The sequence below is a fragment of the Ceratotherium simum genome, chromosome 9 (genome assembly GCF_057802395.1).
Source record: "Ceratotherium simum simum isolate JZ-2026a chromosome 9, ASM5780239v1, whole genome shotgun sequence".
Classification (NCBI taxonomy): Eukaryota; Metazoa; Chordata; class Mammalia; order Perissodactyla; family Rhinocerotidae; genus Ceratotherium; species Ceratotherium simum.
The window spans coordinates 31646124-31659483 of NC_141908.1; the positions used below are offsets into that span (position 1 = coordinate 31646124).

The 13360-nt window shown below is 40.0% G+C and overlaps 1 long non-coding RNA gene across 3 annotated transcripts in view; it reads right to left on the minus strand.

Annotated features, from left to right (window-relative positions):
* LOC147916257 (uncharacterized) overlaps positions 1–13360 on the minus strand; it is an 85810-nt gene that overhangs the window by 39572 nt on the left and 32878 nt on the right. For all 3 annotated transcript variants that reach the window (XR_015553194.1, XR_015553193.1, XR_015553192.1), the window contains one exon: positions 11129–11251. This is a non-coding gene — a long non-coding RNA (uncharacterized LOC147916257). The remainder of the gene's footprint in view (positions 1–11128; positions 11252–13360) is intronic.

Genomic DNA, 13360 nt, shown 5'->3' on the forward strand with positions numbered 1-13360 from the left:
TATCATAGATGTAGATAATTTGGGGAAGTGGTAGAAAGAGATAGGAAGATGCAAAAGTTAGGGAAGAAGGAAGGGATAGATATTATATTTGGAGCTATTTATTGTCTTTCATCCCTGAGTCTCAGCTATTTCTCCACTCTGACAGCAGCTAGTCAATTAAGAGGACAGGTATTATTTACTAGACTCTGCAGTGTTTAAACATTCTCTCTAAGTGTGTTTCACCAGCCTACATGGGCTTTACTGAATGTTTTTGTGTGGAATAAAAAGGCATTTTGCCTTAGCTGTGTCGTATCCCTTCATGGTACGTGTGATGTTGGTGTTGCCTTGTATAGTCCTGGGAGAAGTCATGTGCGTGTGTGTGTGTGTGTGTGTCTGTGTGTGTGTGTGTGTGTGTGTGACAGATAATCCCTCAGTGAACTGCTGGTCTAGGGTGTGAGGTCAGCTTTGCTTCTCGTTATCCTAAAAGCTAAGTGGACGTCTTTTTTAGAAGTAGGTACCACTTTTCATGGCTACAATAGTTGTCACCAATTTGCTTTTACTCAATAAACTGAGCATGTTACTTATAAGAAGGAAAGCGTGATAGCTTAACTGGATATTTTCAGGTACCACATTCACTTATTCAGCAAATATTTAAGAGTCTGAAAAAAGTATCAGGATATGGAAGGCACCAGAAATACAAACACACTCCCTTTCCCCAACGAGCTAAGTCTAGTGGAAGTAAAGAGGTTAAACAATATGTCCCTCTTCACAGATTACACTTGTTTTAATTTTGTTTCCCCAAAGTAGACTCTGAAAAAAGGATTTAGGTGTGAGTCATTCTCTTTCTCTCTCTGTCTCTCTCATGTTTTCAGAGGAGGAGAGCTAGTCCCAGGAAGCACTATGAGGGAGGGGAGAAGCAGGAGAGAGAATGGAGCAAAGCCGCTAAGGAGAACAGGAATGAGCACGTTATCACTATGAGCAACTGAGGCGTAACCCCCTGGGACCTTGTGAGAGACTGTGTGGATCCCACCTCAGAACTGTCTCCTTGAGGAGTGAGGAAGCTGGGGCATTTATCCACCAGTTGCTGGGTGTGAGCTCTTGGCCCTCTGGGCTGCCCTGCACATGGACTGAACATGCTCTGGCTCCTTCCAGAGAGAGCTGCCTGAAGCTTTGCTGTGTGCAGGGATGGTCTGCATGTGACCTCTGGGTCCACCAGGGGCTGTGGGCAGGGCAGTGAAAACTTCAGCTCAGGGCATAGAACAGCAACTCATTACTTTTAATAGTCACATTAATGTCACGGAGTCTCATTCCGTCTATCACAAATAATATAGTTCTTCTCTCCCTCATGCTTTCCTTCCTGGGATTTCTCCAAGAACTCCAGCATTGTCCACTCTGCCCAGAGATCTAGGCCTAATTTGATAATCTGTTCACAGAAATCCAGGAAACCTGCTATATCCACTGATAGTCCTCTAATTTTTTGAGTAGCTGTTGCTGCCTTTATACTGTTGAAACACTGGTGATCAGGCCACCCAGTGCCATGGAACTGCTGGAAACTCTGCAGTCATGTGGCCACATGCATGGCGCTAAAGTCCACAACCTGGCAGCCTAAGGTGATACGTGCCCACTAAAGAAGAGAGTTCTGGTGATCTAGGGCCACTGATCGTATCAGGGGTTCCGGATTAGAGATGAAAAGTCTTTATCTTCAATTGTTTTGCTCATTTAAAGTCATTCCCAGCCTCCTCAGAACTGGGCTCCCAAAAGGACCAGCTCTTTTGGGTTTTAAGTACACACATTCTCCCAGGCATTCCTATGGCGCCACGGCAGGTAGATGGGTCTGAGGATTTAGTCTTGGCTCCATGCTACATCTAGAATGAACCCTTCTCCTCCCATCTCCATATCCCCGCCCTTGAGATCAGATGTGATCCTTTGCTTTTCAGTCCCAAGTCTTGACATTCTTTTCCCGCCCCGGGGTGAATGGCATTATTTTAAAGCTACACCACCATCTTCTCACAGGGCTCTGTGTCTCACAGAGATGGCACTAAAGAAGAGTTAGGCTTAAGTAAACTCCTACCCAAGACTAATTCTTGCTGATCCTTCTGTATGGAATACTTTTCCCTTTACCCAGTAAAGTTCTAAGATTCTGAGAAGGCCAGGGATTTAACGGTGAGGATGAGGATCTGGTAGTAAATAAAAATAGAGACATAAGAATTGAGATCATCCATTTGGAAACTGAATGAAAAGAACTTTGGAAAGAAAGCTGGGAAGACAGACTGAAGGAAAGGCAGAGACAGACGAGAAAGAGAGGAAGAAAAAGAGGAAGCACATCCTTTCCTTTTGTACATCTTTACTATAATGAGAAAAATAGGACTCTCATATATGAAAATATCTTGTTGCCCACAAACACATACATCAGTGCAAAGTACTATGGCTGCAGAGGGCCCTGCAGCAGTGCTCAGTGATGATAGGTGTGTGGTGGGGCACAGGAAGTGTATTACCATCGCCACCATTGGGGCCATCTAGCTGCGTCATTTATGGAGGCAAAATCTGGACGTTGTCCTTTAAGATTTCTGCATGTTGAATATAACGCCAATTCACAAGTTTTTCTTTTTAAAGTGTATGTTTATATACCAACTTCCTCTTTCTCCTTGAACTGAGATACAATTTATCCCTTTTCTTTTCTGTTGAAGTAACTGGAAAAGCTGTTAGTACTCACAGCCGTAAGAAATAGCAGCCATGAGGAGAGGACTGAACTAGAAACTCCCCACGGTGCAGTAGCACCAACTGAGACATCCCTGTTTTATTTGTCACCCTAAAGTGAATCTCTACAATTTGCCAAGACACGCTATGCTCAGTTTAGTGTCAGTAGAGGCTGTTACAAACTGAATGTTGGTGTCTTCCCTTGCAAATGCATATGTTGAAATCTCAGCCCCCAATGTGATGATATTAGGAGGTGGGGCCTTTGGGAAGTGATTAAGTCATGAGGGTGGAGTCCTCATAAGCAGGATTAATGCCCTTATAAAAGAGACCCCAGAGAGCTCTCTTGCTGTCTTTCTGCCACGTGAGGATACGACACGAAGTTGGCAGTTTGCAGTCAAGAAGAGGGCCATCACCAGAACTTGACCACACTGGCACCCTGATCTCAGACCTCCAGCCTCCAGAACTGTGAGAAATGTTTCTGTTGTTTATAAGCCACCCAGCCTACGGCATTTTGTTATAGCAGAGTGAACTAACTAAGACAGAGACCAGCTATCAAATGCCTCCATGTTTCTACAAATGCTGCAAGAACTTTTACGACCTTTCGATCTAGGCAACTCCTTGGCACATTTTGGTGAGCCAGTAAATTCTCTTCATTTTCTTTGTCTTGGAAGCATTAAGACTCTCTTTCTCAGGGCAGTGCTATTCGAAACTTAGTTTTAAGGGGCTGGACCAGTGGCGTAGCGGTAAAATTTGCACACTCCCCTTTGGCAGCCTGGGGTTCATGGGTTCGGATTCCAGGCCTGGACCTACACACCACTTACCAAGCCATGCTATGGCAGGCGTCCCACATAAAAAGTAGAGGAAGATGGGCATGGATGTTAGCCCAGGGCCAATCTTTCTCAGTAAAAAGAGAAGGATTGGCAGCAGATGTTAGCTCAGGTCTAATCTTCCTCACAAAAAACAACAACAAAAACTTAGTTTTAAGAGTGAGTCTGACCATTTTTCTTACTCATGGCATTATTTTAACTCTTACTTTTCATGAGAAACAGATGGAGAAGATGAACTATTATTCTGTCATACATCCTGGATTCAAGAGATTACAACTTTAATTTCATTACCAGACTACATGAGTTGTCTTCTTTGCCTGCCTACATCCATTCACTCAACAAATCCTTCTTGAATACCAGCTATATGTCAGACACTGAGGCCATAAAGAAATTTTTCTTGGTCTTTGCAACAACAGATCCTACCTTAAGAGCAGCAGCGAAGACCAAAAAGAATACAAATATCAAAATACAAATTGTCAAAAAGTCAGAGTGCACAGAAAGAGCACCTAACATATGATAAATGTGACTGGCTTCACTTGCAGAGGGTCCTTTTTGGCAAATATATACGAGATGATCATCTTACTGTGCAACCTTTGTGTAAAGAAGAGATTTTTCTTTAAAAACCATGCTGTAGTTTGCTTGCTTATCATGTAAGCATGGAGAGGGCTGGGCTGCTTCCTCAAGGAGCTGTGCTGGGCATGTTGAGTTCAAGTTCTAAAATGTATGTTCCTCTTCAATATTACTTCACTTGGTCCAAAATATGAAGAGCACAGAAAGTTTCTCTAGACTAGTTTGTAAACCACATTTGAGTGTGATAATCCCATTGCAAAAGGGCCTCTGGGTTCATGCTGCTGCTTTGCTCCCAAACAAACTCAGATGCATGCTGATTGATAAAAATAGTTCTAAGGCTAATTTCTCTTTTAAATTGAAAAAATAAATCCTCCATCTGTACATTTATTAAAGTTATTATGTTGACCTGGTGTAGGGATAGTTGGGGAACCTTAAAGCTAGATATATGACATTAGTAAAAAAAAATCTTTTTGGCATATTAGGTATTGCCATTGAAGTAGAGTTTATCATCAGCTTAGCCAAGCCTATGTCAGAGACCTTCAGAAGAATTGCTCGTAGTTTTCACAAATCATTTTGCTGCCAGCATGCTTTTGAACTGGAAGGAGCTAAATATTCAGGTGCATAACTCTAGAACTGAGTTCTCACCTTCTAAGGGACCTTCAAAACTTATTCCACCATGTTTCATCCTGGTTTGGTTCAGGTCCTTCCAAAAGTTCTGCTCTCTTTTCCAAGTTTCCATCATCACCTGGACTCTTTCCTACGTACTGTTTGGTACATCTCCTAATTTCTCTCCTCCCTCTAAAGTCCTTCTTCTGCACCCAGTTTACCTTTATATTTACACATTTACCATTTTTTGCACTTCTCATTCCTTTCTATAGATCCAAGTCTCCATATGGTATAATTTCTCTTCAACCTGAAGCATTTAGCTTTTCTTAGGGCACAATTTTGCTGGCTACATATTCTATCAGCTTTCATTTTCAGATAATGATAACCTACATTTAAAAAAATATATTCACTAAATATAGGTACAGAGTAGAGAAGTTTGGTTTTTTTCTCATAGAATTTCTCACCTCCCCAAACTTTATTATGCATTTGACACCCTAACATCTCAGTTCCTTGACCTCCTCCACCACAAGCTCGTCTCACATTCACAGCCTAAATGTTTCTCCACTAGAAATTGTACCAAATTAAAATTCTCAATTTTAAATGTCCCATCCTTTGATCCCTCTCAACTTTACATAAGGTTTACTGATGCCTCTGCCCTCACTGCCACAGGTCTTCAAACTCATCATGCCCTTCAACTTAGTGATCTGAACTCTTTCTCACAAGTAGTCAGTTCTTTTGTGTCTTCACTTTGCTCTCTCTTCATCTTTTAGCTCATCCCTATACTGGAGATCAAGGGCACTCAAGCTCTTTGCCACTCTCTGCCTCTGTCATACTTGTCTTAAAAACTTTCAATTATCTCCATCCATGTAGCCCAATATTGTGAGAAAATCATGAACATAATCTTCATATAACAAATCCTGCTCATTTGCCTAATAAAGAAACTTTCCTACTTTTGAAGATAATTACTGTTTTCTGTCTCCTTAAGTCTCTCCCTTACTTTCCACGCTTGACAACATGTTTCATATTTCACTGACAAATCAGAAGCTATTGAGCAAGAGTTCTGAAATTTCCTCACAATAGAATCTAAAAGTTGATCATCTGCACCTGTCTTCTCTTCTTCCTCTCTTTCCTTATGGAATTGCTAAAGGTAAATCTCTCCTCTTTTTCACTAGATCCCATTTCCCTTCTCTTCTGCACCTTCCATCTCTCCTTTTACACTATGTAATTTTTGAATGTCTAGAACTAAAAACTACAATAACTGAAATGAAAAATTCACTGGGTGGACTTAATAGCAGATTGAAAATGGCAGAATACAGAGTCAGTGAAATTGAAGACAGATCAATAAAAAGTATTCAATCTGGAGAACACAGAGAAAAAAGATTGAAGAAAAATGAACACAGCCTTAGGGACCTATAGAACATATCAAATGGTCTAATATATGTGTAATTGGATTCCAAGAAAGAGAAGAGAGTATGTGATAGAAAAAAATTTGAAGTACTACTGGTCTAAGTTTCTCAAATTTGATGAAAAATATCAACTTAGATATTCAAGAAACTCAGTGATCTCCAAGCACATAAATACAAAGAAAAACCACACCTAGGTCAAACTGCTGAAATCCAATAATCTTGATAAGCAGCCAGAGAAAAACATCACATCACAGAGGAGAATGATGATATGAATGATGGTTGGACTTTATCAAAAACGATGGAGACCAAAAGACAATGAAACAACATTTTGAAAGTGAGAGAAAAAAACCAAACTTCTCTACTCTGTATCTATATCTAGTGAATATATTTTTTAAATGTAGGTAGAATAAAGACATTTTCAGATAAATGAAACCTGATAGAATATGTAACCAGCAAAATTGTGCCCTGAGAAAAGCTAAATGCTTCAGTTTGAAGAGAAGCGATATCATATGGAAACTTGGATCTATAGAAAGGAAGGAGAAGAACAAAAAATGGTAAATGTGTAAATATTAAAGAACATGATTTTTCCCTCCTAATTTTCTTAAAAGATATTTGACTCTTCAAAGCAAAAATAATAACATCTTAAGGTGGAGTGTATGATGAATGTAGAAGTAAAAGATGGTACAACAGTGGTACAAAGGATGAGGGGGCAGGAAAATAGAATTATACTGTTATAAAGTTTTACACACGTCGAGTGGGACATAGGAAGTGTCAAGTGTCAAGTGTGAAGTGAGAGTGTGAAGCAGGAAATATGAGGAAGAAGTGTGAAGTGTCAGAGGTGAAATGTGAACTGATACAATATTAACTCTAATGCGTAGTTAAAGTTGAAAAGCACTGTTCTAAACTCTCTCCTAGATGGTTTGATCTATTTGCAAAACTTTGCAAGTCATCGCTGTGTTGCAATATCCCAAATTTCTAACTCGACTTCAGATCTCTTCTCTGAAATCTAAACTCATATTTCTAGTTGTGTACTTGACATAGTATATGGCTCAATGGCATTTCAAACATAAACAAACCAAAATGGAATTCTTGATTTACTCCCTTTTCTCCAACCCGCTCCTCTTCAGCTTTTCTATTTCAGTAAATGACACCACCACTCACCCATCTCAAACTGGAGACGAGGAGTCCTTGTGGTTTCCTCCATTTCCCTCATTCTCTCCAACCTATTACATCAGTAAGCCTTGCTTCTTTCTCTAAAGTATATCTCCACAACACCGGTCTAGGGCAATCCCTATCTAAGCTCCTCCTCAGTCACCTCAGAGTGTGATTGATCTTTTAAAAATGCCAGCAGAAGCTTGACACACCTTTGCTTAAATCACCTCAGTGACTTCCCATGGCCCCAGGAATGAAATCCAGCTCATATTTCTACAAGGACCTGAAGATTTGGCCTTGCTTCCCTCTCCTCTCATTTCTTGTGCTGCAGCCACACTGCCTTGCTTTTGTCTCTCGCTCCTGGGACTGGGACAAGTGTGAGGTGAGTGACTCACAAAATATCAAAAATTTAAAGATAGGATCAGTACCAGTGTTATGCCAAGCTATATTGGAACTTGAGGCAAAAGGAAAAGTCAGCAATGCTGAATTTATCTCTATTGAAAATATTGATATTTTGCTCATCACCGGTTTTTTGCATTAATTTTGATGTTGAAAAGTATCTCATTAAAATATTATTTATCTTGATTACAGAGGTTTTTGGCACCCCCTTGAATTTTGCAAATGAGGTGAGTGCCTCCCCTAGTCCCCACCCTGCTCAAACCACCAAGTTTGTTCCTGCTTCAGGATCTTTGCTCATTCTTTTCCCTCCGCAGGGAAGCTGCCTTCCACTGATCGCTGCGTGGGTGCTTCCTTCCGGTCTCCGCCTAAATGACACCTCCTTAAGAAGGTGATCATCCCATCTTAACACTAATCCCACCCTGCCTCTGTTTACTCTTTGTCATCGATAGAACTCTATTTTTTTTCTTAAAAGGATTTTTCACAAGCTATAATTATTTGGTTTGCTGATCTGTTTACCTGTATATTATCTGTCTCCCCACTAGCATGTACTCACATGAGGTAAGGCATCTGGCATTATGCTCAGCTCATAGGAGCCACTCAATACAGACTTTTAAATACAGACTTTTGAAGTGAATTAATGAATAGGCTGAGCCCACATAGAATAATGTTCTATCCTTCTCTTCCTGGCCATTGCTTTTTTCCTCCGTTATGATCTCCCTCTGTAGCCTGTGAGAGAATGAGATCTTCCTGAAACATATACTCTTGGAGTTTTCTCTCAAAACAAAACACAAAAAAAGTTACATGGAAACCAAACCAAAACACAGTAAGGGGGAGAAAGTGGATGATGATCCTCTTAGTCTGCCTCAGGTTTTTATTTGTTCAGGATTTATGAATTAGTAATTATTTCCATGATTGCACAAAGGCTTATAGTTATAACGGTTGAATCCAATTAACTACTGAGACTATTTGGCACATTCAATGATTTTTTTGTTTAATTTAACCACAGAAAGAAACGCTTATTAAAATTTCAATATATAGACCCTGGTTTTTAGGTTTTCCCTTTATGTTCCTAAAATAATAAATCTAGCAATGGTTTATTGATTCAATAAATATTGGTTGAACGCCTACTATCATCCAGGCAGTGCTCATAGGTGCTTGGCACACAGCAATGAACAAGTCAAAGTCTTTGCTATACGGAATTTATCTTTTAGTACAGAGGACAGTAAGCCAGCGAACAATCCAGGAAGAGATATCGCTAGCAAGAGGGGTGGAGTGGGTGTGGGAGATGGAGGGGACCTATTTTAGGGAGGGGGGTCAGCAAAGGCCTCTTTGAAGATGTGACATTTGCACAGAGGCCATTAAGGTGTTTAGCCTTAAAGTCTGCTTTGTCTTGTATTTTACTTTCAGGCAGTCATGGGTTGGGTTCTCTGGAAGCAGATGCTAAAATAGGCTTTGGATGCATGATGTTAATTAGGGATCAGCTCCTGTGAAAGGAAGGGAGGGGAAGCAAGACCGGGCAGAGGGAGGTATTGAAATGTCATGCCTTGCTAACATGTCTTCTGACTCTGTGATAGATAGAAGGTCTCTTCTATCTCTGTCTATCACAGAGATCTTCTTTAAAAAGCACTTGCTTGTTATAGCTTTGTTCATCCAAAAGTTAAAATAATCAATACACTGTTAAGTGAGTCACTGAATAAGTATTTAATAAATATCAGCTATATACTAAGCACTCTGAGAGGGACTGGGTGGGAAGGAGAAGCAAGTGTTCTGCTCTCATGGAACCCTCGTGTCAGAGCGGCAGACGTGTATGTGAATAATTTCAATTCAATATGGAAATTGTATCTAAAAGGGGCTGTTGGAGTGCATCGGAGGGCATGGTTAAATGATTTACCTGGAAGTACATTTTGTAGCTAACTGACCTGGCAGGCTCATTGGCATTCAGCCTTCCTCATAAATCAAGTATTCTACTGGAACACGATTAAAGTTATATTTTGGAAGAGGCAGAAAGTTGATAAACCCTGCCCTCAGAATCTCCCAAATCTAGAACATCTCATCTACACTTTATCATTCAGGACTCTGGGGCTTCAGCTGATTAGTTCTTGGAACATTTGAATGGAAAATGGATAAATAAAACTTTCTTTCAGGTAAGAGAATAGGTCGTGTATTATTTTCCCACTTAAGCCGTTATAGTTACAGCTGCACTCGATGCATAGACAAATAATTTTCCCACCCTCAAGACGTTTCTCTATAAAGCAGTAATATGTAGCTGCTTCAAAGATATTTATATGTTACAACACAGTATATATAATCTATTTGTAGTCAACTAATATCTAAAAGCTCTGTTAAAGAGGACCAAGGAGATAGCCTTTTCCAACCTAAAATAAAAGAAATCTAGAAATTCTAAAGAAATGAAATAAGTGAAATAAGAAGTTGAATAGAAAATAAACCTACTGAAGGGAACTGCATAAAATTTGCATTTAGAAAAATCAAGAAGCTTTATTTTAGAAAGAGAATATATCAAAACTATAATTATTGAGACTAGAATGTCCCTCGGTATCCACAGGGGATTGGTTTCAGGACCCCCTCAGATACCAAAATCCACAAATGTTCAAGTTGGGTAGTCGGCCCTCCGTATCTGTGGGTTCTGCATTCATGGATTCAACCAACCAATGCGGAACTGGTGGATATGGAACCCGTGGATATGGAGGGCCGACTGTATTAGTTTTCTATGCATTTTTTAATGCAAATAACATACCCATTGAAGAATTCCAGTAATATTTGAAAAATAAAAAGAAATATAGATACAACCCATGGTTTTACAACCCAAAATAACGACTCTTGTCTTATAGTCTAATTTCTATGTGTCATATTTTTTCATTTAATTAAAAAAAATTTAGCGTCTTTTTATGTCATTACCTAATGCAGAGGTGAAAGAGGAACTGAAGTTCTAGAATGGAAGAGTCACATAGCAGCAGAGTAGCTTTATTTCCATAGCCATGAGCTTGAAGGGTGACTTGGCTATGACGGTTTTAAATTAAATTTTGGCATTGCTAGCTCAAGGCACCCCAATCTATGTTTCGTCTTTAATCCTGCGGGAGAGACTTGATTTATATCCAAAAGAGGACAGAGTGAACTTGTCTACTGAGAATGACTGTACTTATTTAGGCATTTTAGTTTTTAGCATGAGTGCGAAGGCAGTTTGGGAACAAAAACCTTGTTATTGGAATTATCTTCTAATCCTTTCCTCCTTGGTTGCCTTCCTGGGTTAGGCATGCTTTTACTGAGAGCCCCGTAGAGCTAACTACTGCCTGGGAAGCTTGAGGCTGAGCATCTGTTGTCTGACAAAATTTGTCTTCAGACTAAAATAATACGCGCATTTGCCAAGCAACATACAATTTCAGGCTAGATAAATGGGGCATGTTAAGAGCACACATGCAGAACACGTTCCTGTGGCTTTTTGAGACCATTATTGAAGAAGAAGAAAGATTTTACCTGCAAGTATGTTTGACTGTTTGTCAACCTTCTAATATGCTTGGACAGGATCCTAAGACTGCGTATGCACTTCTGCGCCTTTCCTGGGATGACATGTTCGATATGCAATCTCTCCGTGAGGAACTGCAAAGCAAAGAAATCAACAAAGTTTTCCAAAGTGGAAGGTGGGTTTTGCACAATGACATTAGGGTTCATTCTGAGACCTTAGCAGGAGACTGTAACAAATTCACTTTGTAATGTGCCGAATGAAAATCTTTTTATCTGACGGGTACAAAGAAGGTTTTTTGGTTGGGGGGAGGGGTCTGATTTAAGTCCAGAAAATCACTTTTCCTGGAAAGCACTTTCCTAATTAATATCTTTCCCTATGACATCATTTCTTTGTTGTTGCATGAAAAAGTCATCCATAAAGGAGATCACCATAAAGTCAGTGCTGCCCTCATCTTCACTACGTGAGGAATAGAATTTAACGTTTGAGTTGAGCTTTTTGATCTTTGAGTTGATTTTTTGTTGTTTTTGAACAATGTGACATGGACCAAAATAATAATGAAATGCTTAAGATTTGGTTAAAGTAGACTAGATTGATTAGAATATATACACTATCATTCAGGAAGAACATTTATGAGAGTACCGATCTTCCTTGGTAAATGGTCACAGGAATCAAAGTCTAAAATACAGTTGGGTCTCTCTATTTTTTGGGCATGTCATACATTCATGGAACGGGAGGTACCTCTCCAACACACACTAAAAATTGTGTAGAAGGGGCCGGCCCCGTGGCATAGTGGTTAAGTTTAGCCACACTCCACTTAGGTGGCCCTGGTTTGTGGACTTGGATCCCAGGCGTGGACCCATACCACTCGTCAGCCATGCTGAGGCAGCGACCCACAAACAAAATAGAGGAAGATTGGCACAGATGTTAGCTCAGGGCTAATCTTCCTCAAGCAAAAAAAGAGGAAGATTGGCAACAGATGTTAGCTCAGGGTGAATCTTCCTCACCAAAAAAGAAAAAAAAAAAGGAAAATTGAGTAGAAGCCATCACTTTAGAATAATGAGATTATAAATATACTAAAATGCAAACATCTTTTCTGATTTCCATTGCTTTCTACATAATTAGGAGTTTCCTATATGTCACAAGCTGAGAGGGTCAGCAGTTGACAAAGATGTTAATTTCCTGTCCTTGGGGACTTTGGAAATGCTGCTCCTGGAGGTGTGGTCACCGAGTGACCAGCATCCTCCCCCAACATCTGCACATGCAAGCACACACCTCCTCCAGCAGTCCCCACAAGACCGCCTGCCCAAGCAGCCTAAGGCGGGCATCAGACATTCGCCTTAGTCGGGCAAATGTAAAAAAGCTTCTCTTCCTCCCTACTCTTCATTGCCAATTATTTCAAAGAGAAATGAAGATTTAATAATAGAAATATAATAAGCATTTAAACATATTGTTTCATGCTGAATGTCAAAGCCTTGGTTTTTGGACCTTAGCCATCATACTGTGTAAATGTAAAGGAAAGTCAGAATCTGACGATGAGTCTGTCCCCTTTGGTTGTGAACATACTGAATGAGGTCAGCACCCCCAGCATTCACAGTTTTTAAGGCATGTTACATATGTGTTCCCACCATAAGAAACAAAGTCTTGGAACAGAATGGTAACTTTATTTTCAGATGGTTCAGATGCCCTCAAAAAAGGATAATAAAGATTTTAATTGCACATCTGTTTGAGTGCTTGCCAACCTTCTGAATAACTTTTCAGGACTTTGAGGCATTTTGGTTTAAAGGTACATCAAATGATTTAAAAAATAGGATGGTTAGAGATTATATAAGAGGCAATACTTCATGGTTATGACTTGGAGAATGAGCTAGAATAAAGTCTCAAGGTATTTATTCTGGAATTCTCAACGTTGAGAATATAAATGCCATTCAATCTGACACTCAGGCTGAAATACGTCTCCTGGTGTGAGCATCCTCGCCTGCATGTGGATGCCTACGCTTTGGGCTAAGGAATGCCCCGGCATTGAAAAACCTATTGCAGTCTCGTGCCAAGTATAGGGCACTGCTGTATGCACTTTGAGAATACTATAGCAGAGAGTTTTGTGTCTAATAATGGGATTTATGAGGATTTAAGTCTGGAGGAAGGATGGTTACCAACATCACAGCTCTACCTCCCACGGCAGCTTTATTTTCAGAAAAGCAGGTCTCCTTCTCCATTTCTAAGACCTGAAGAGGAAATTCAGTTTT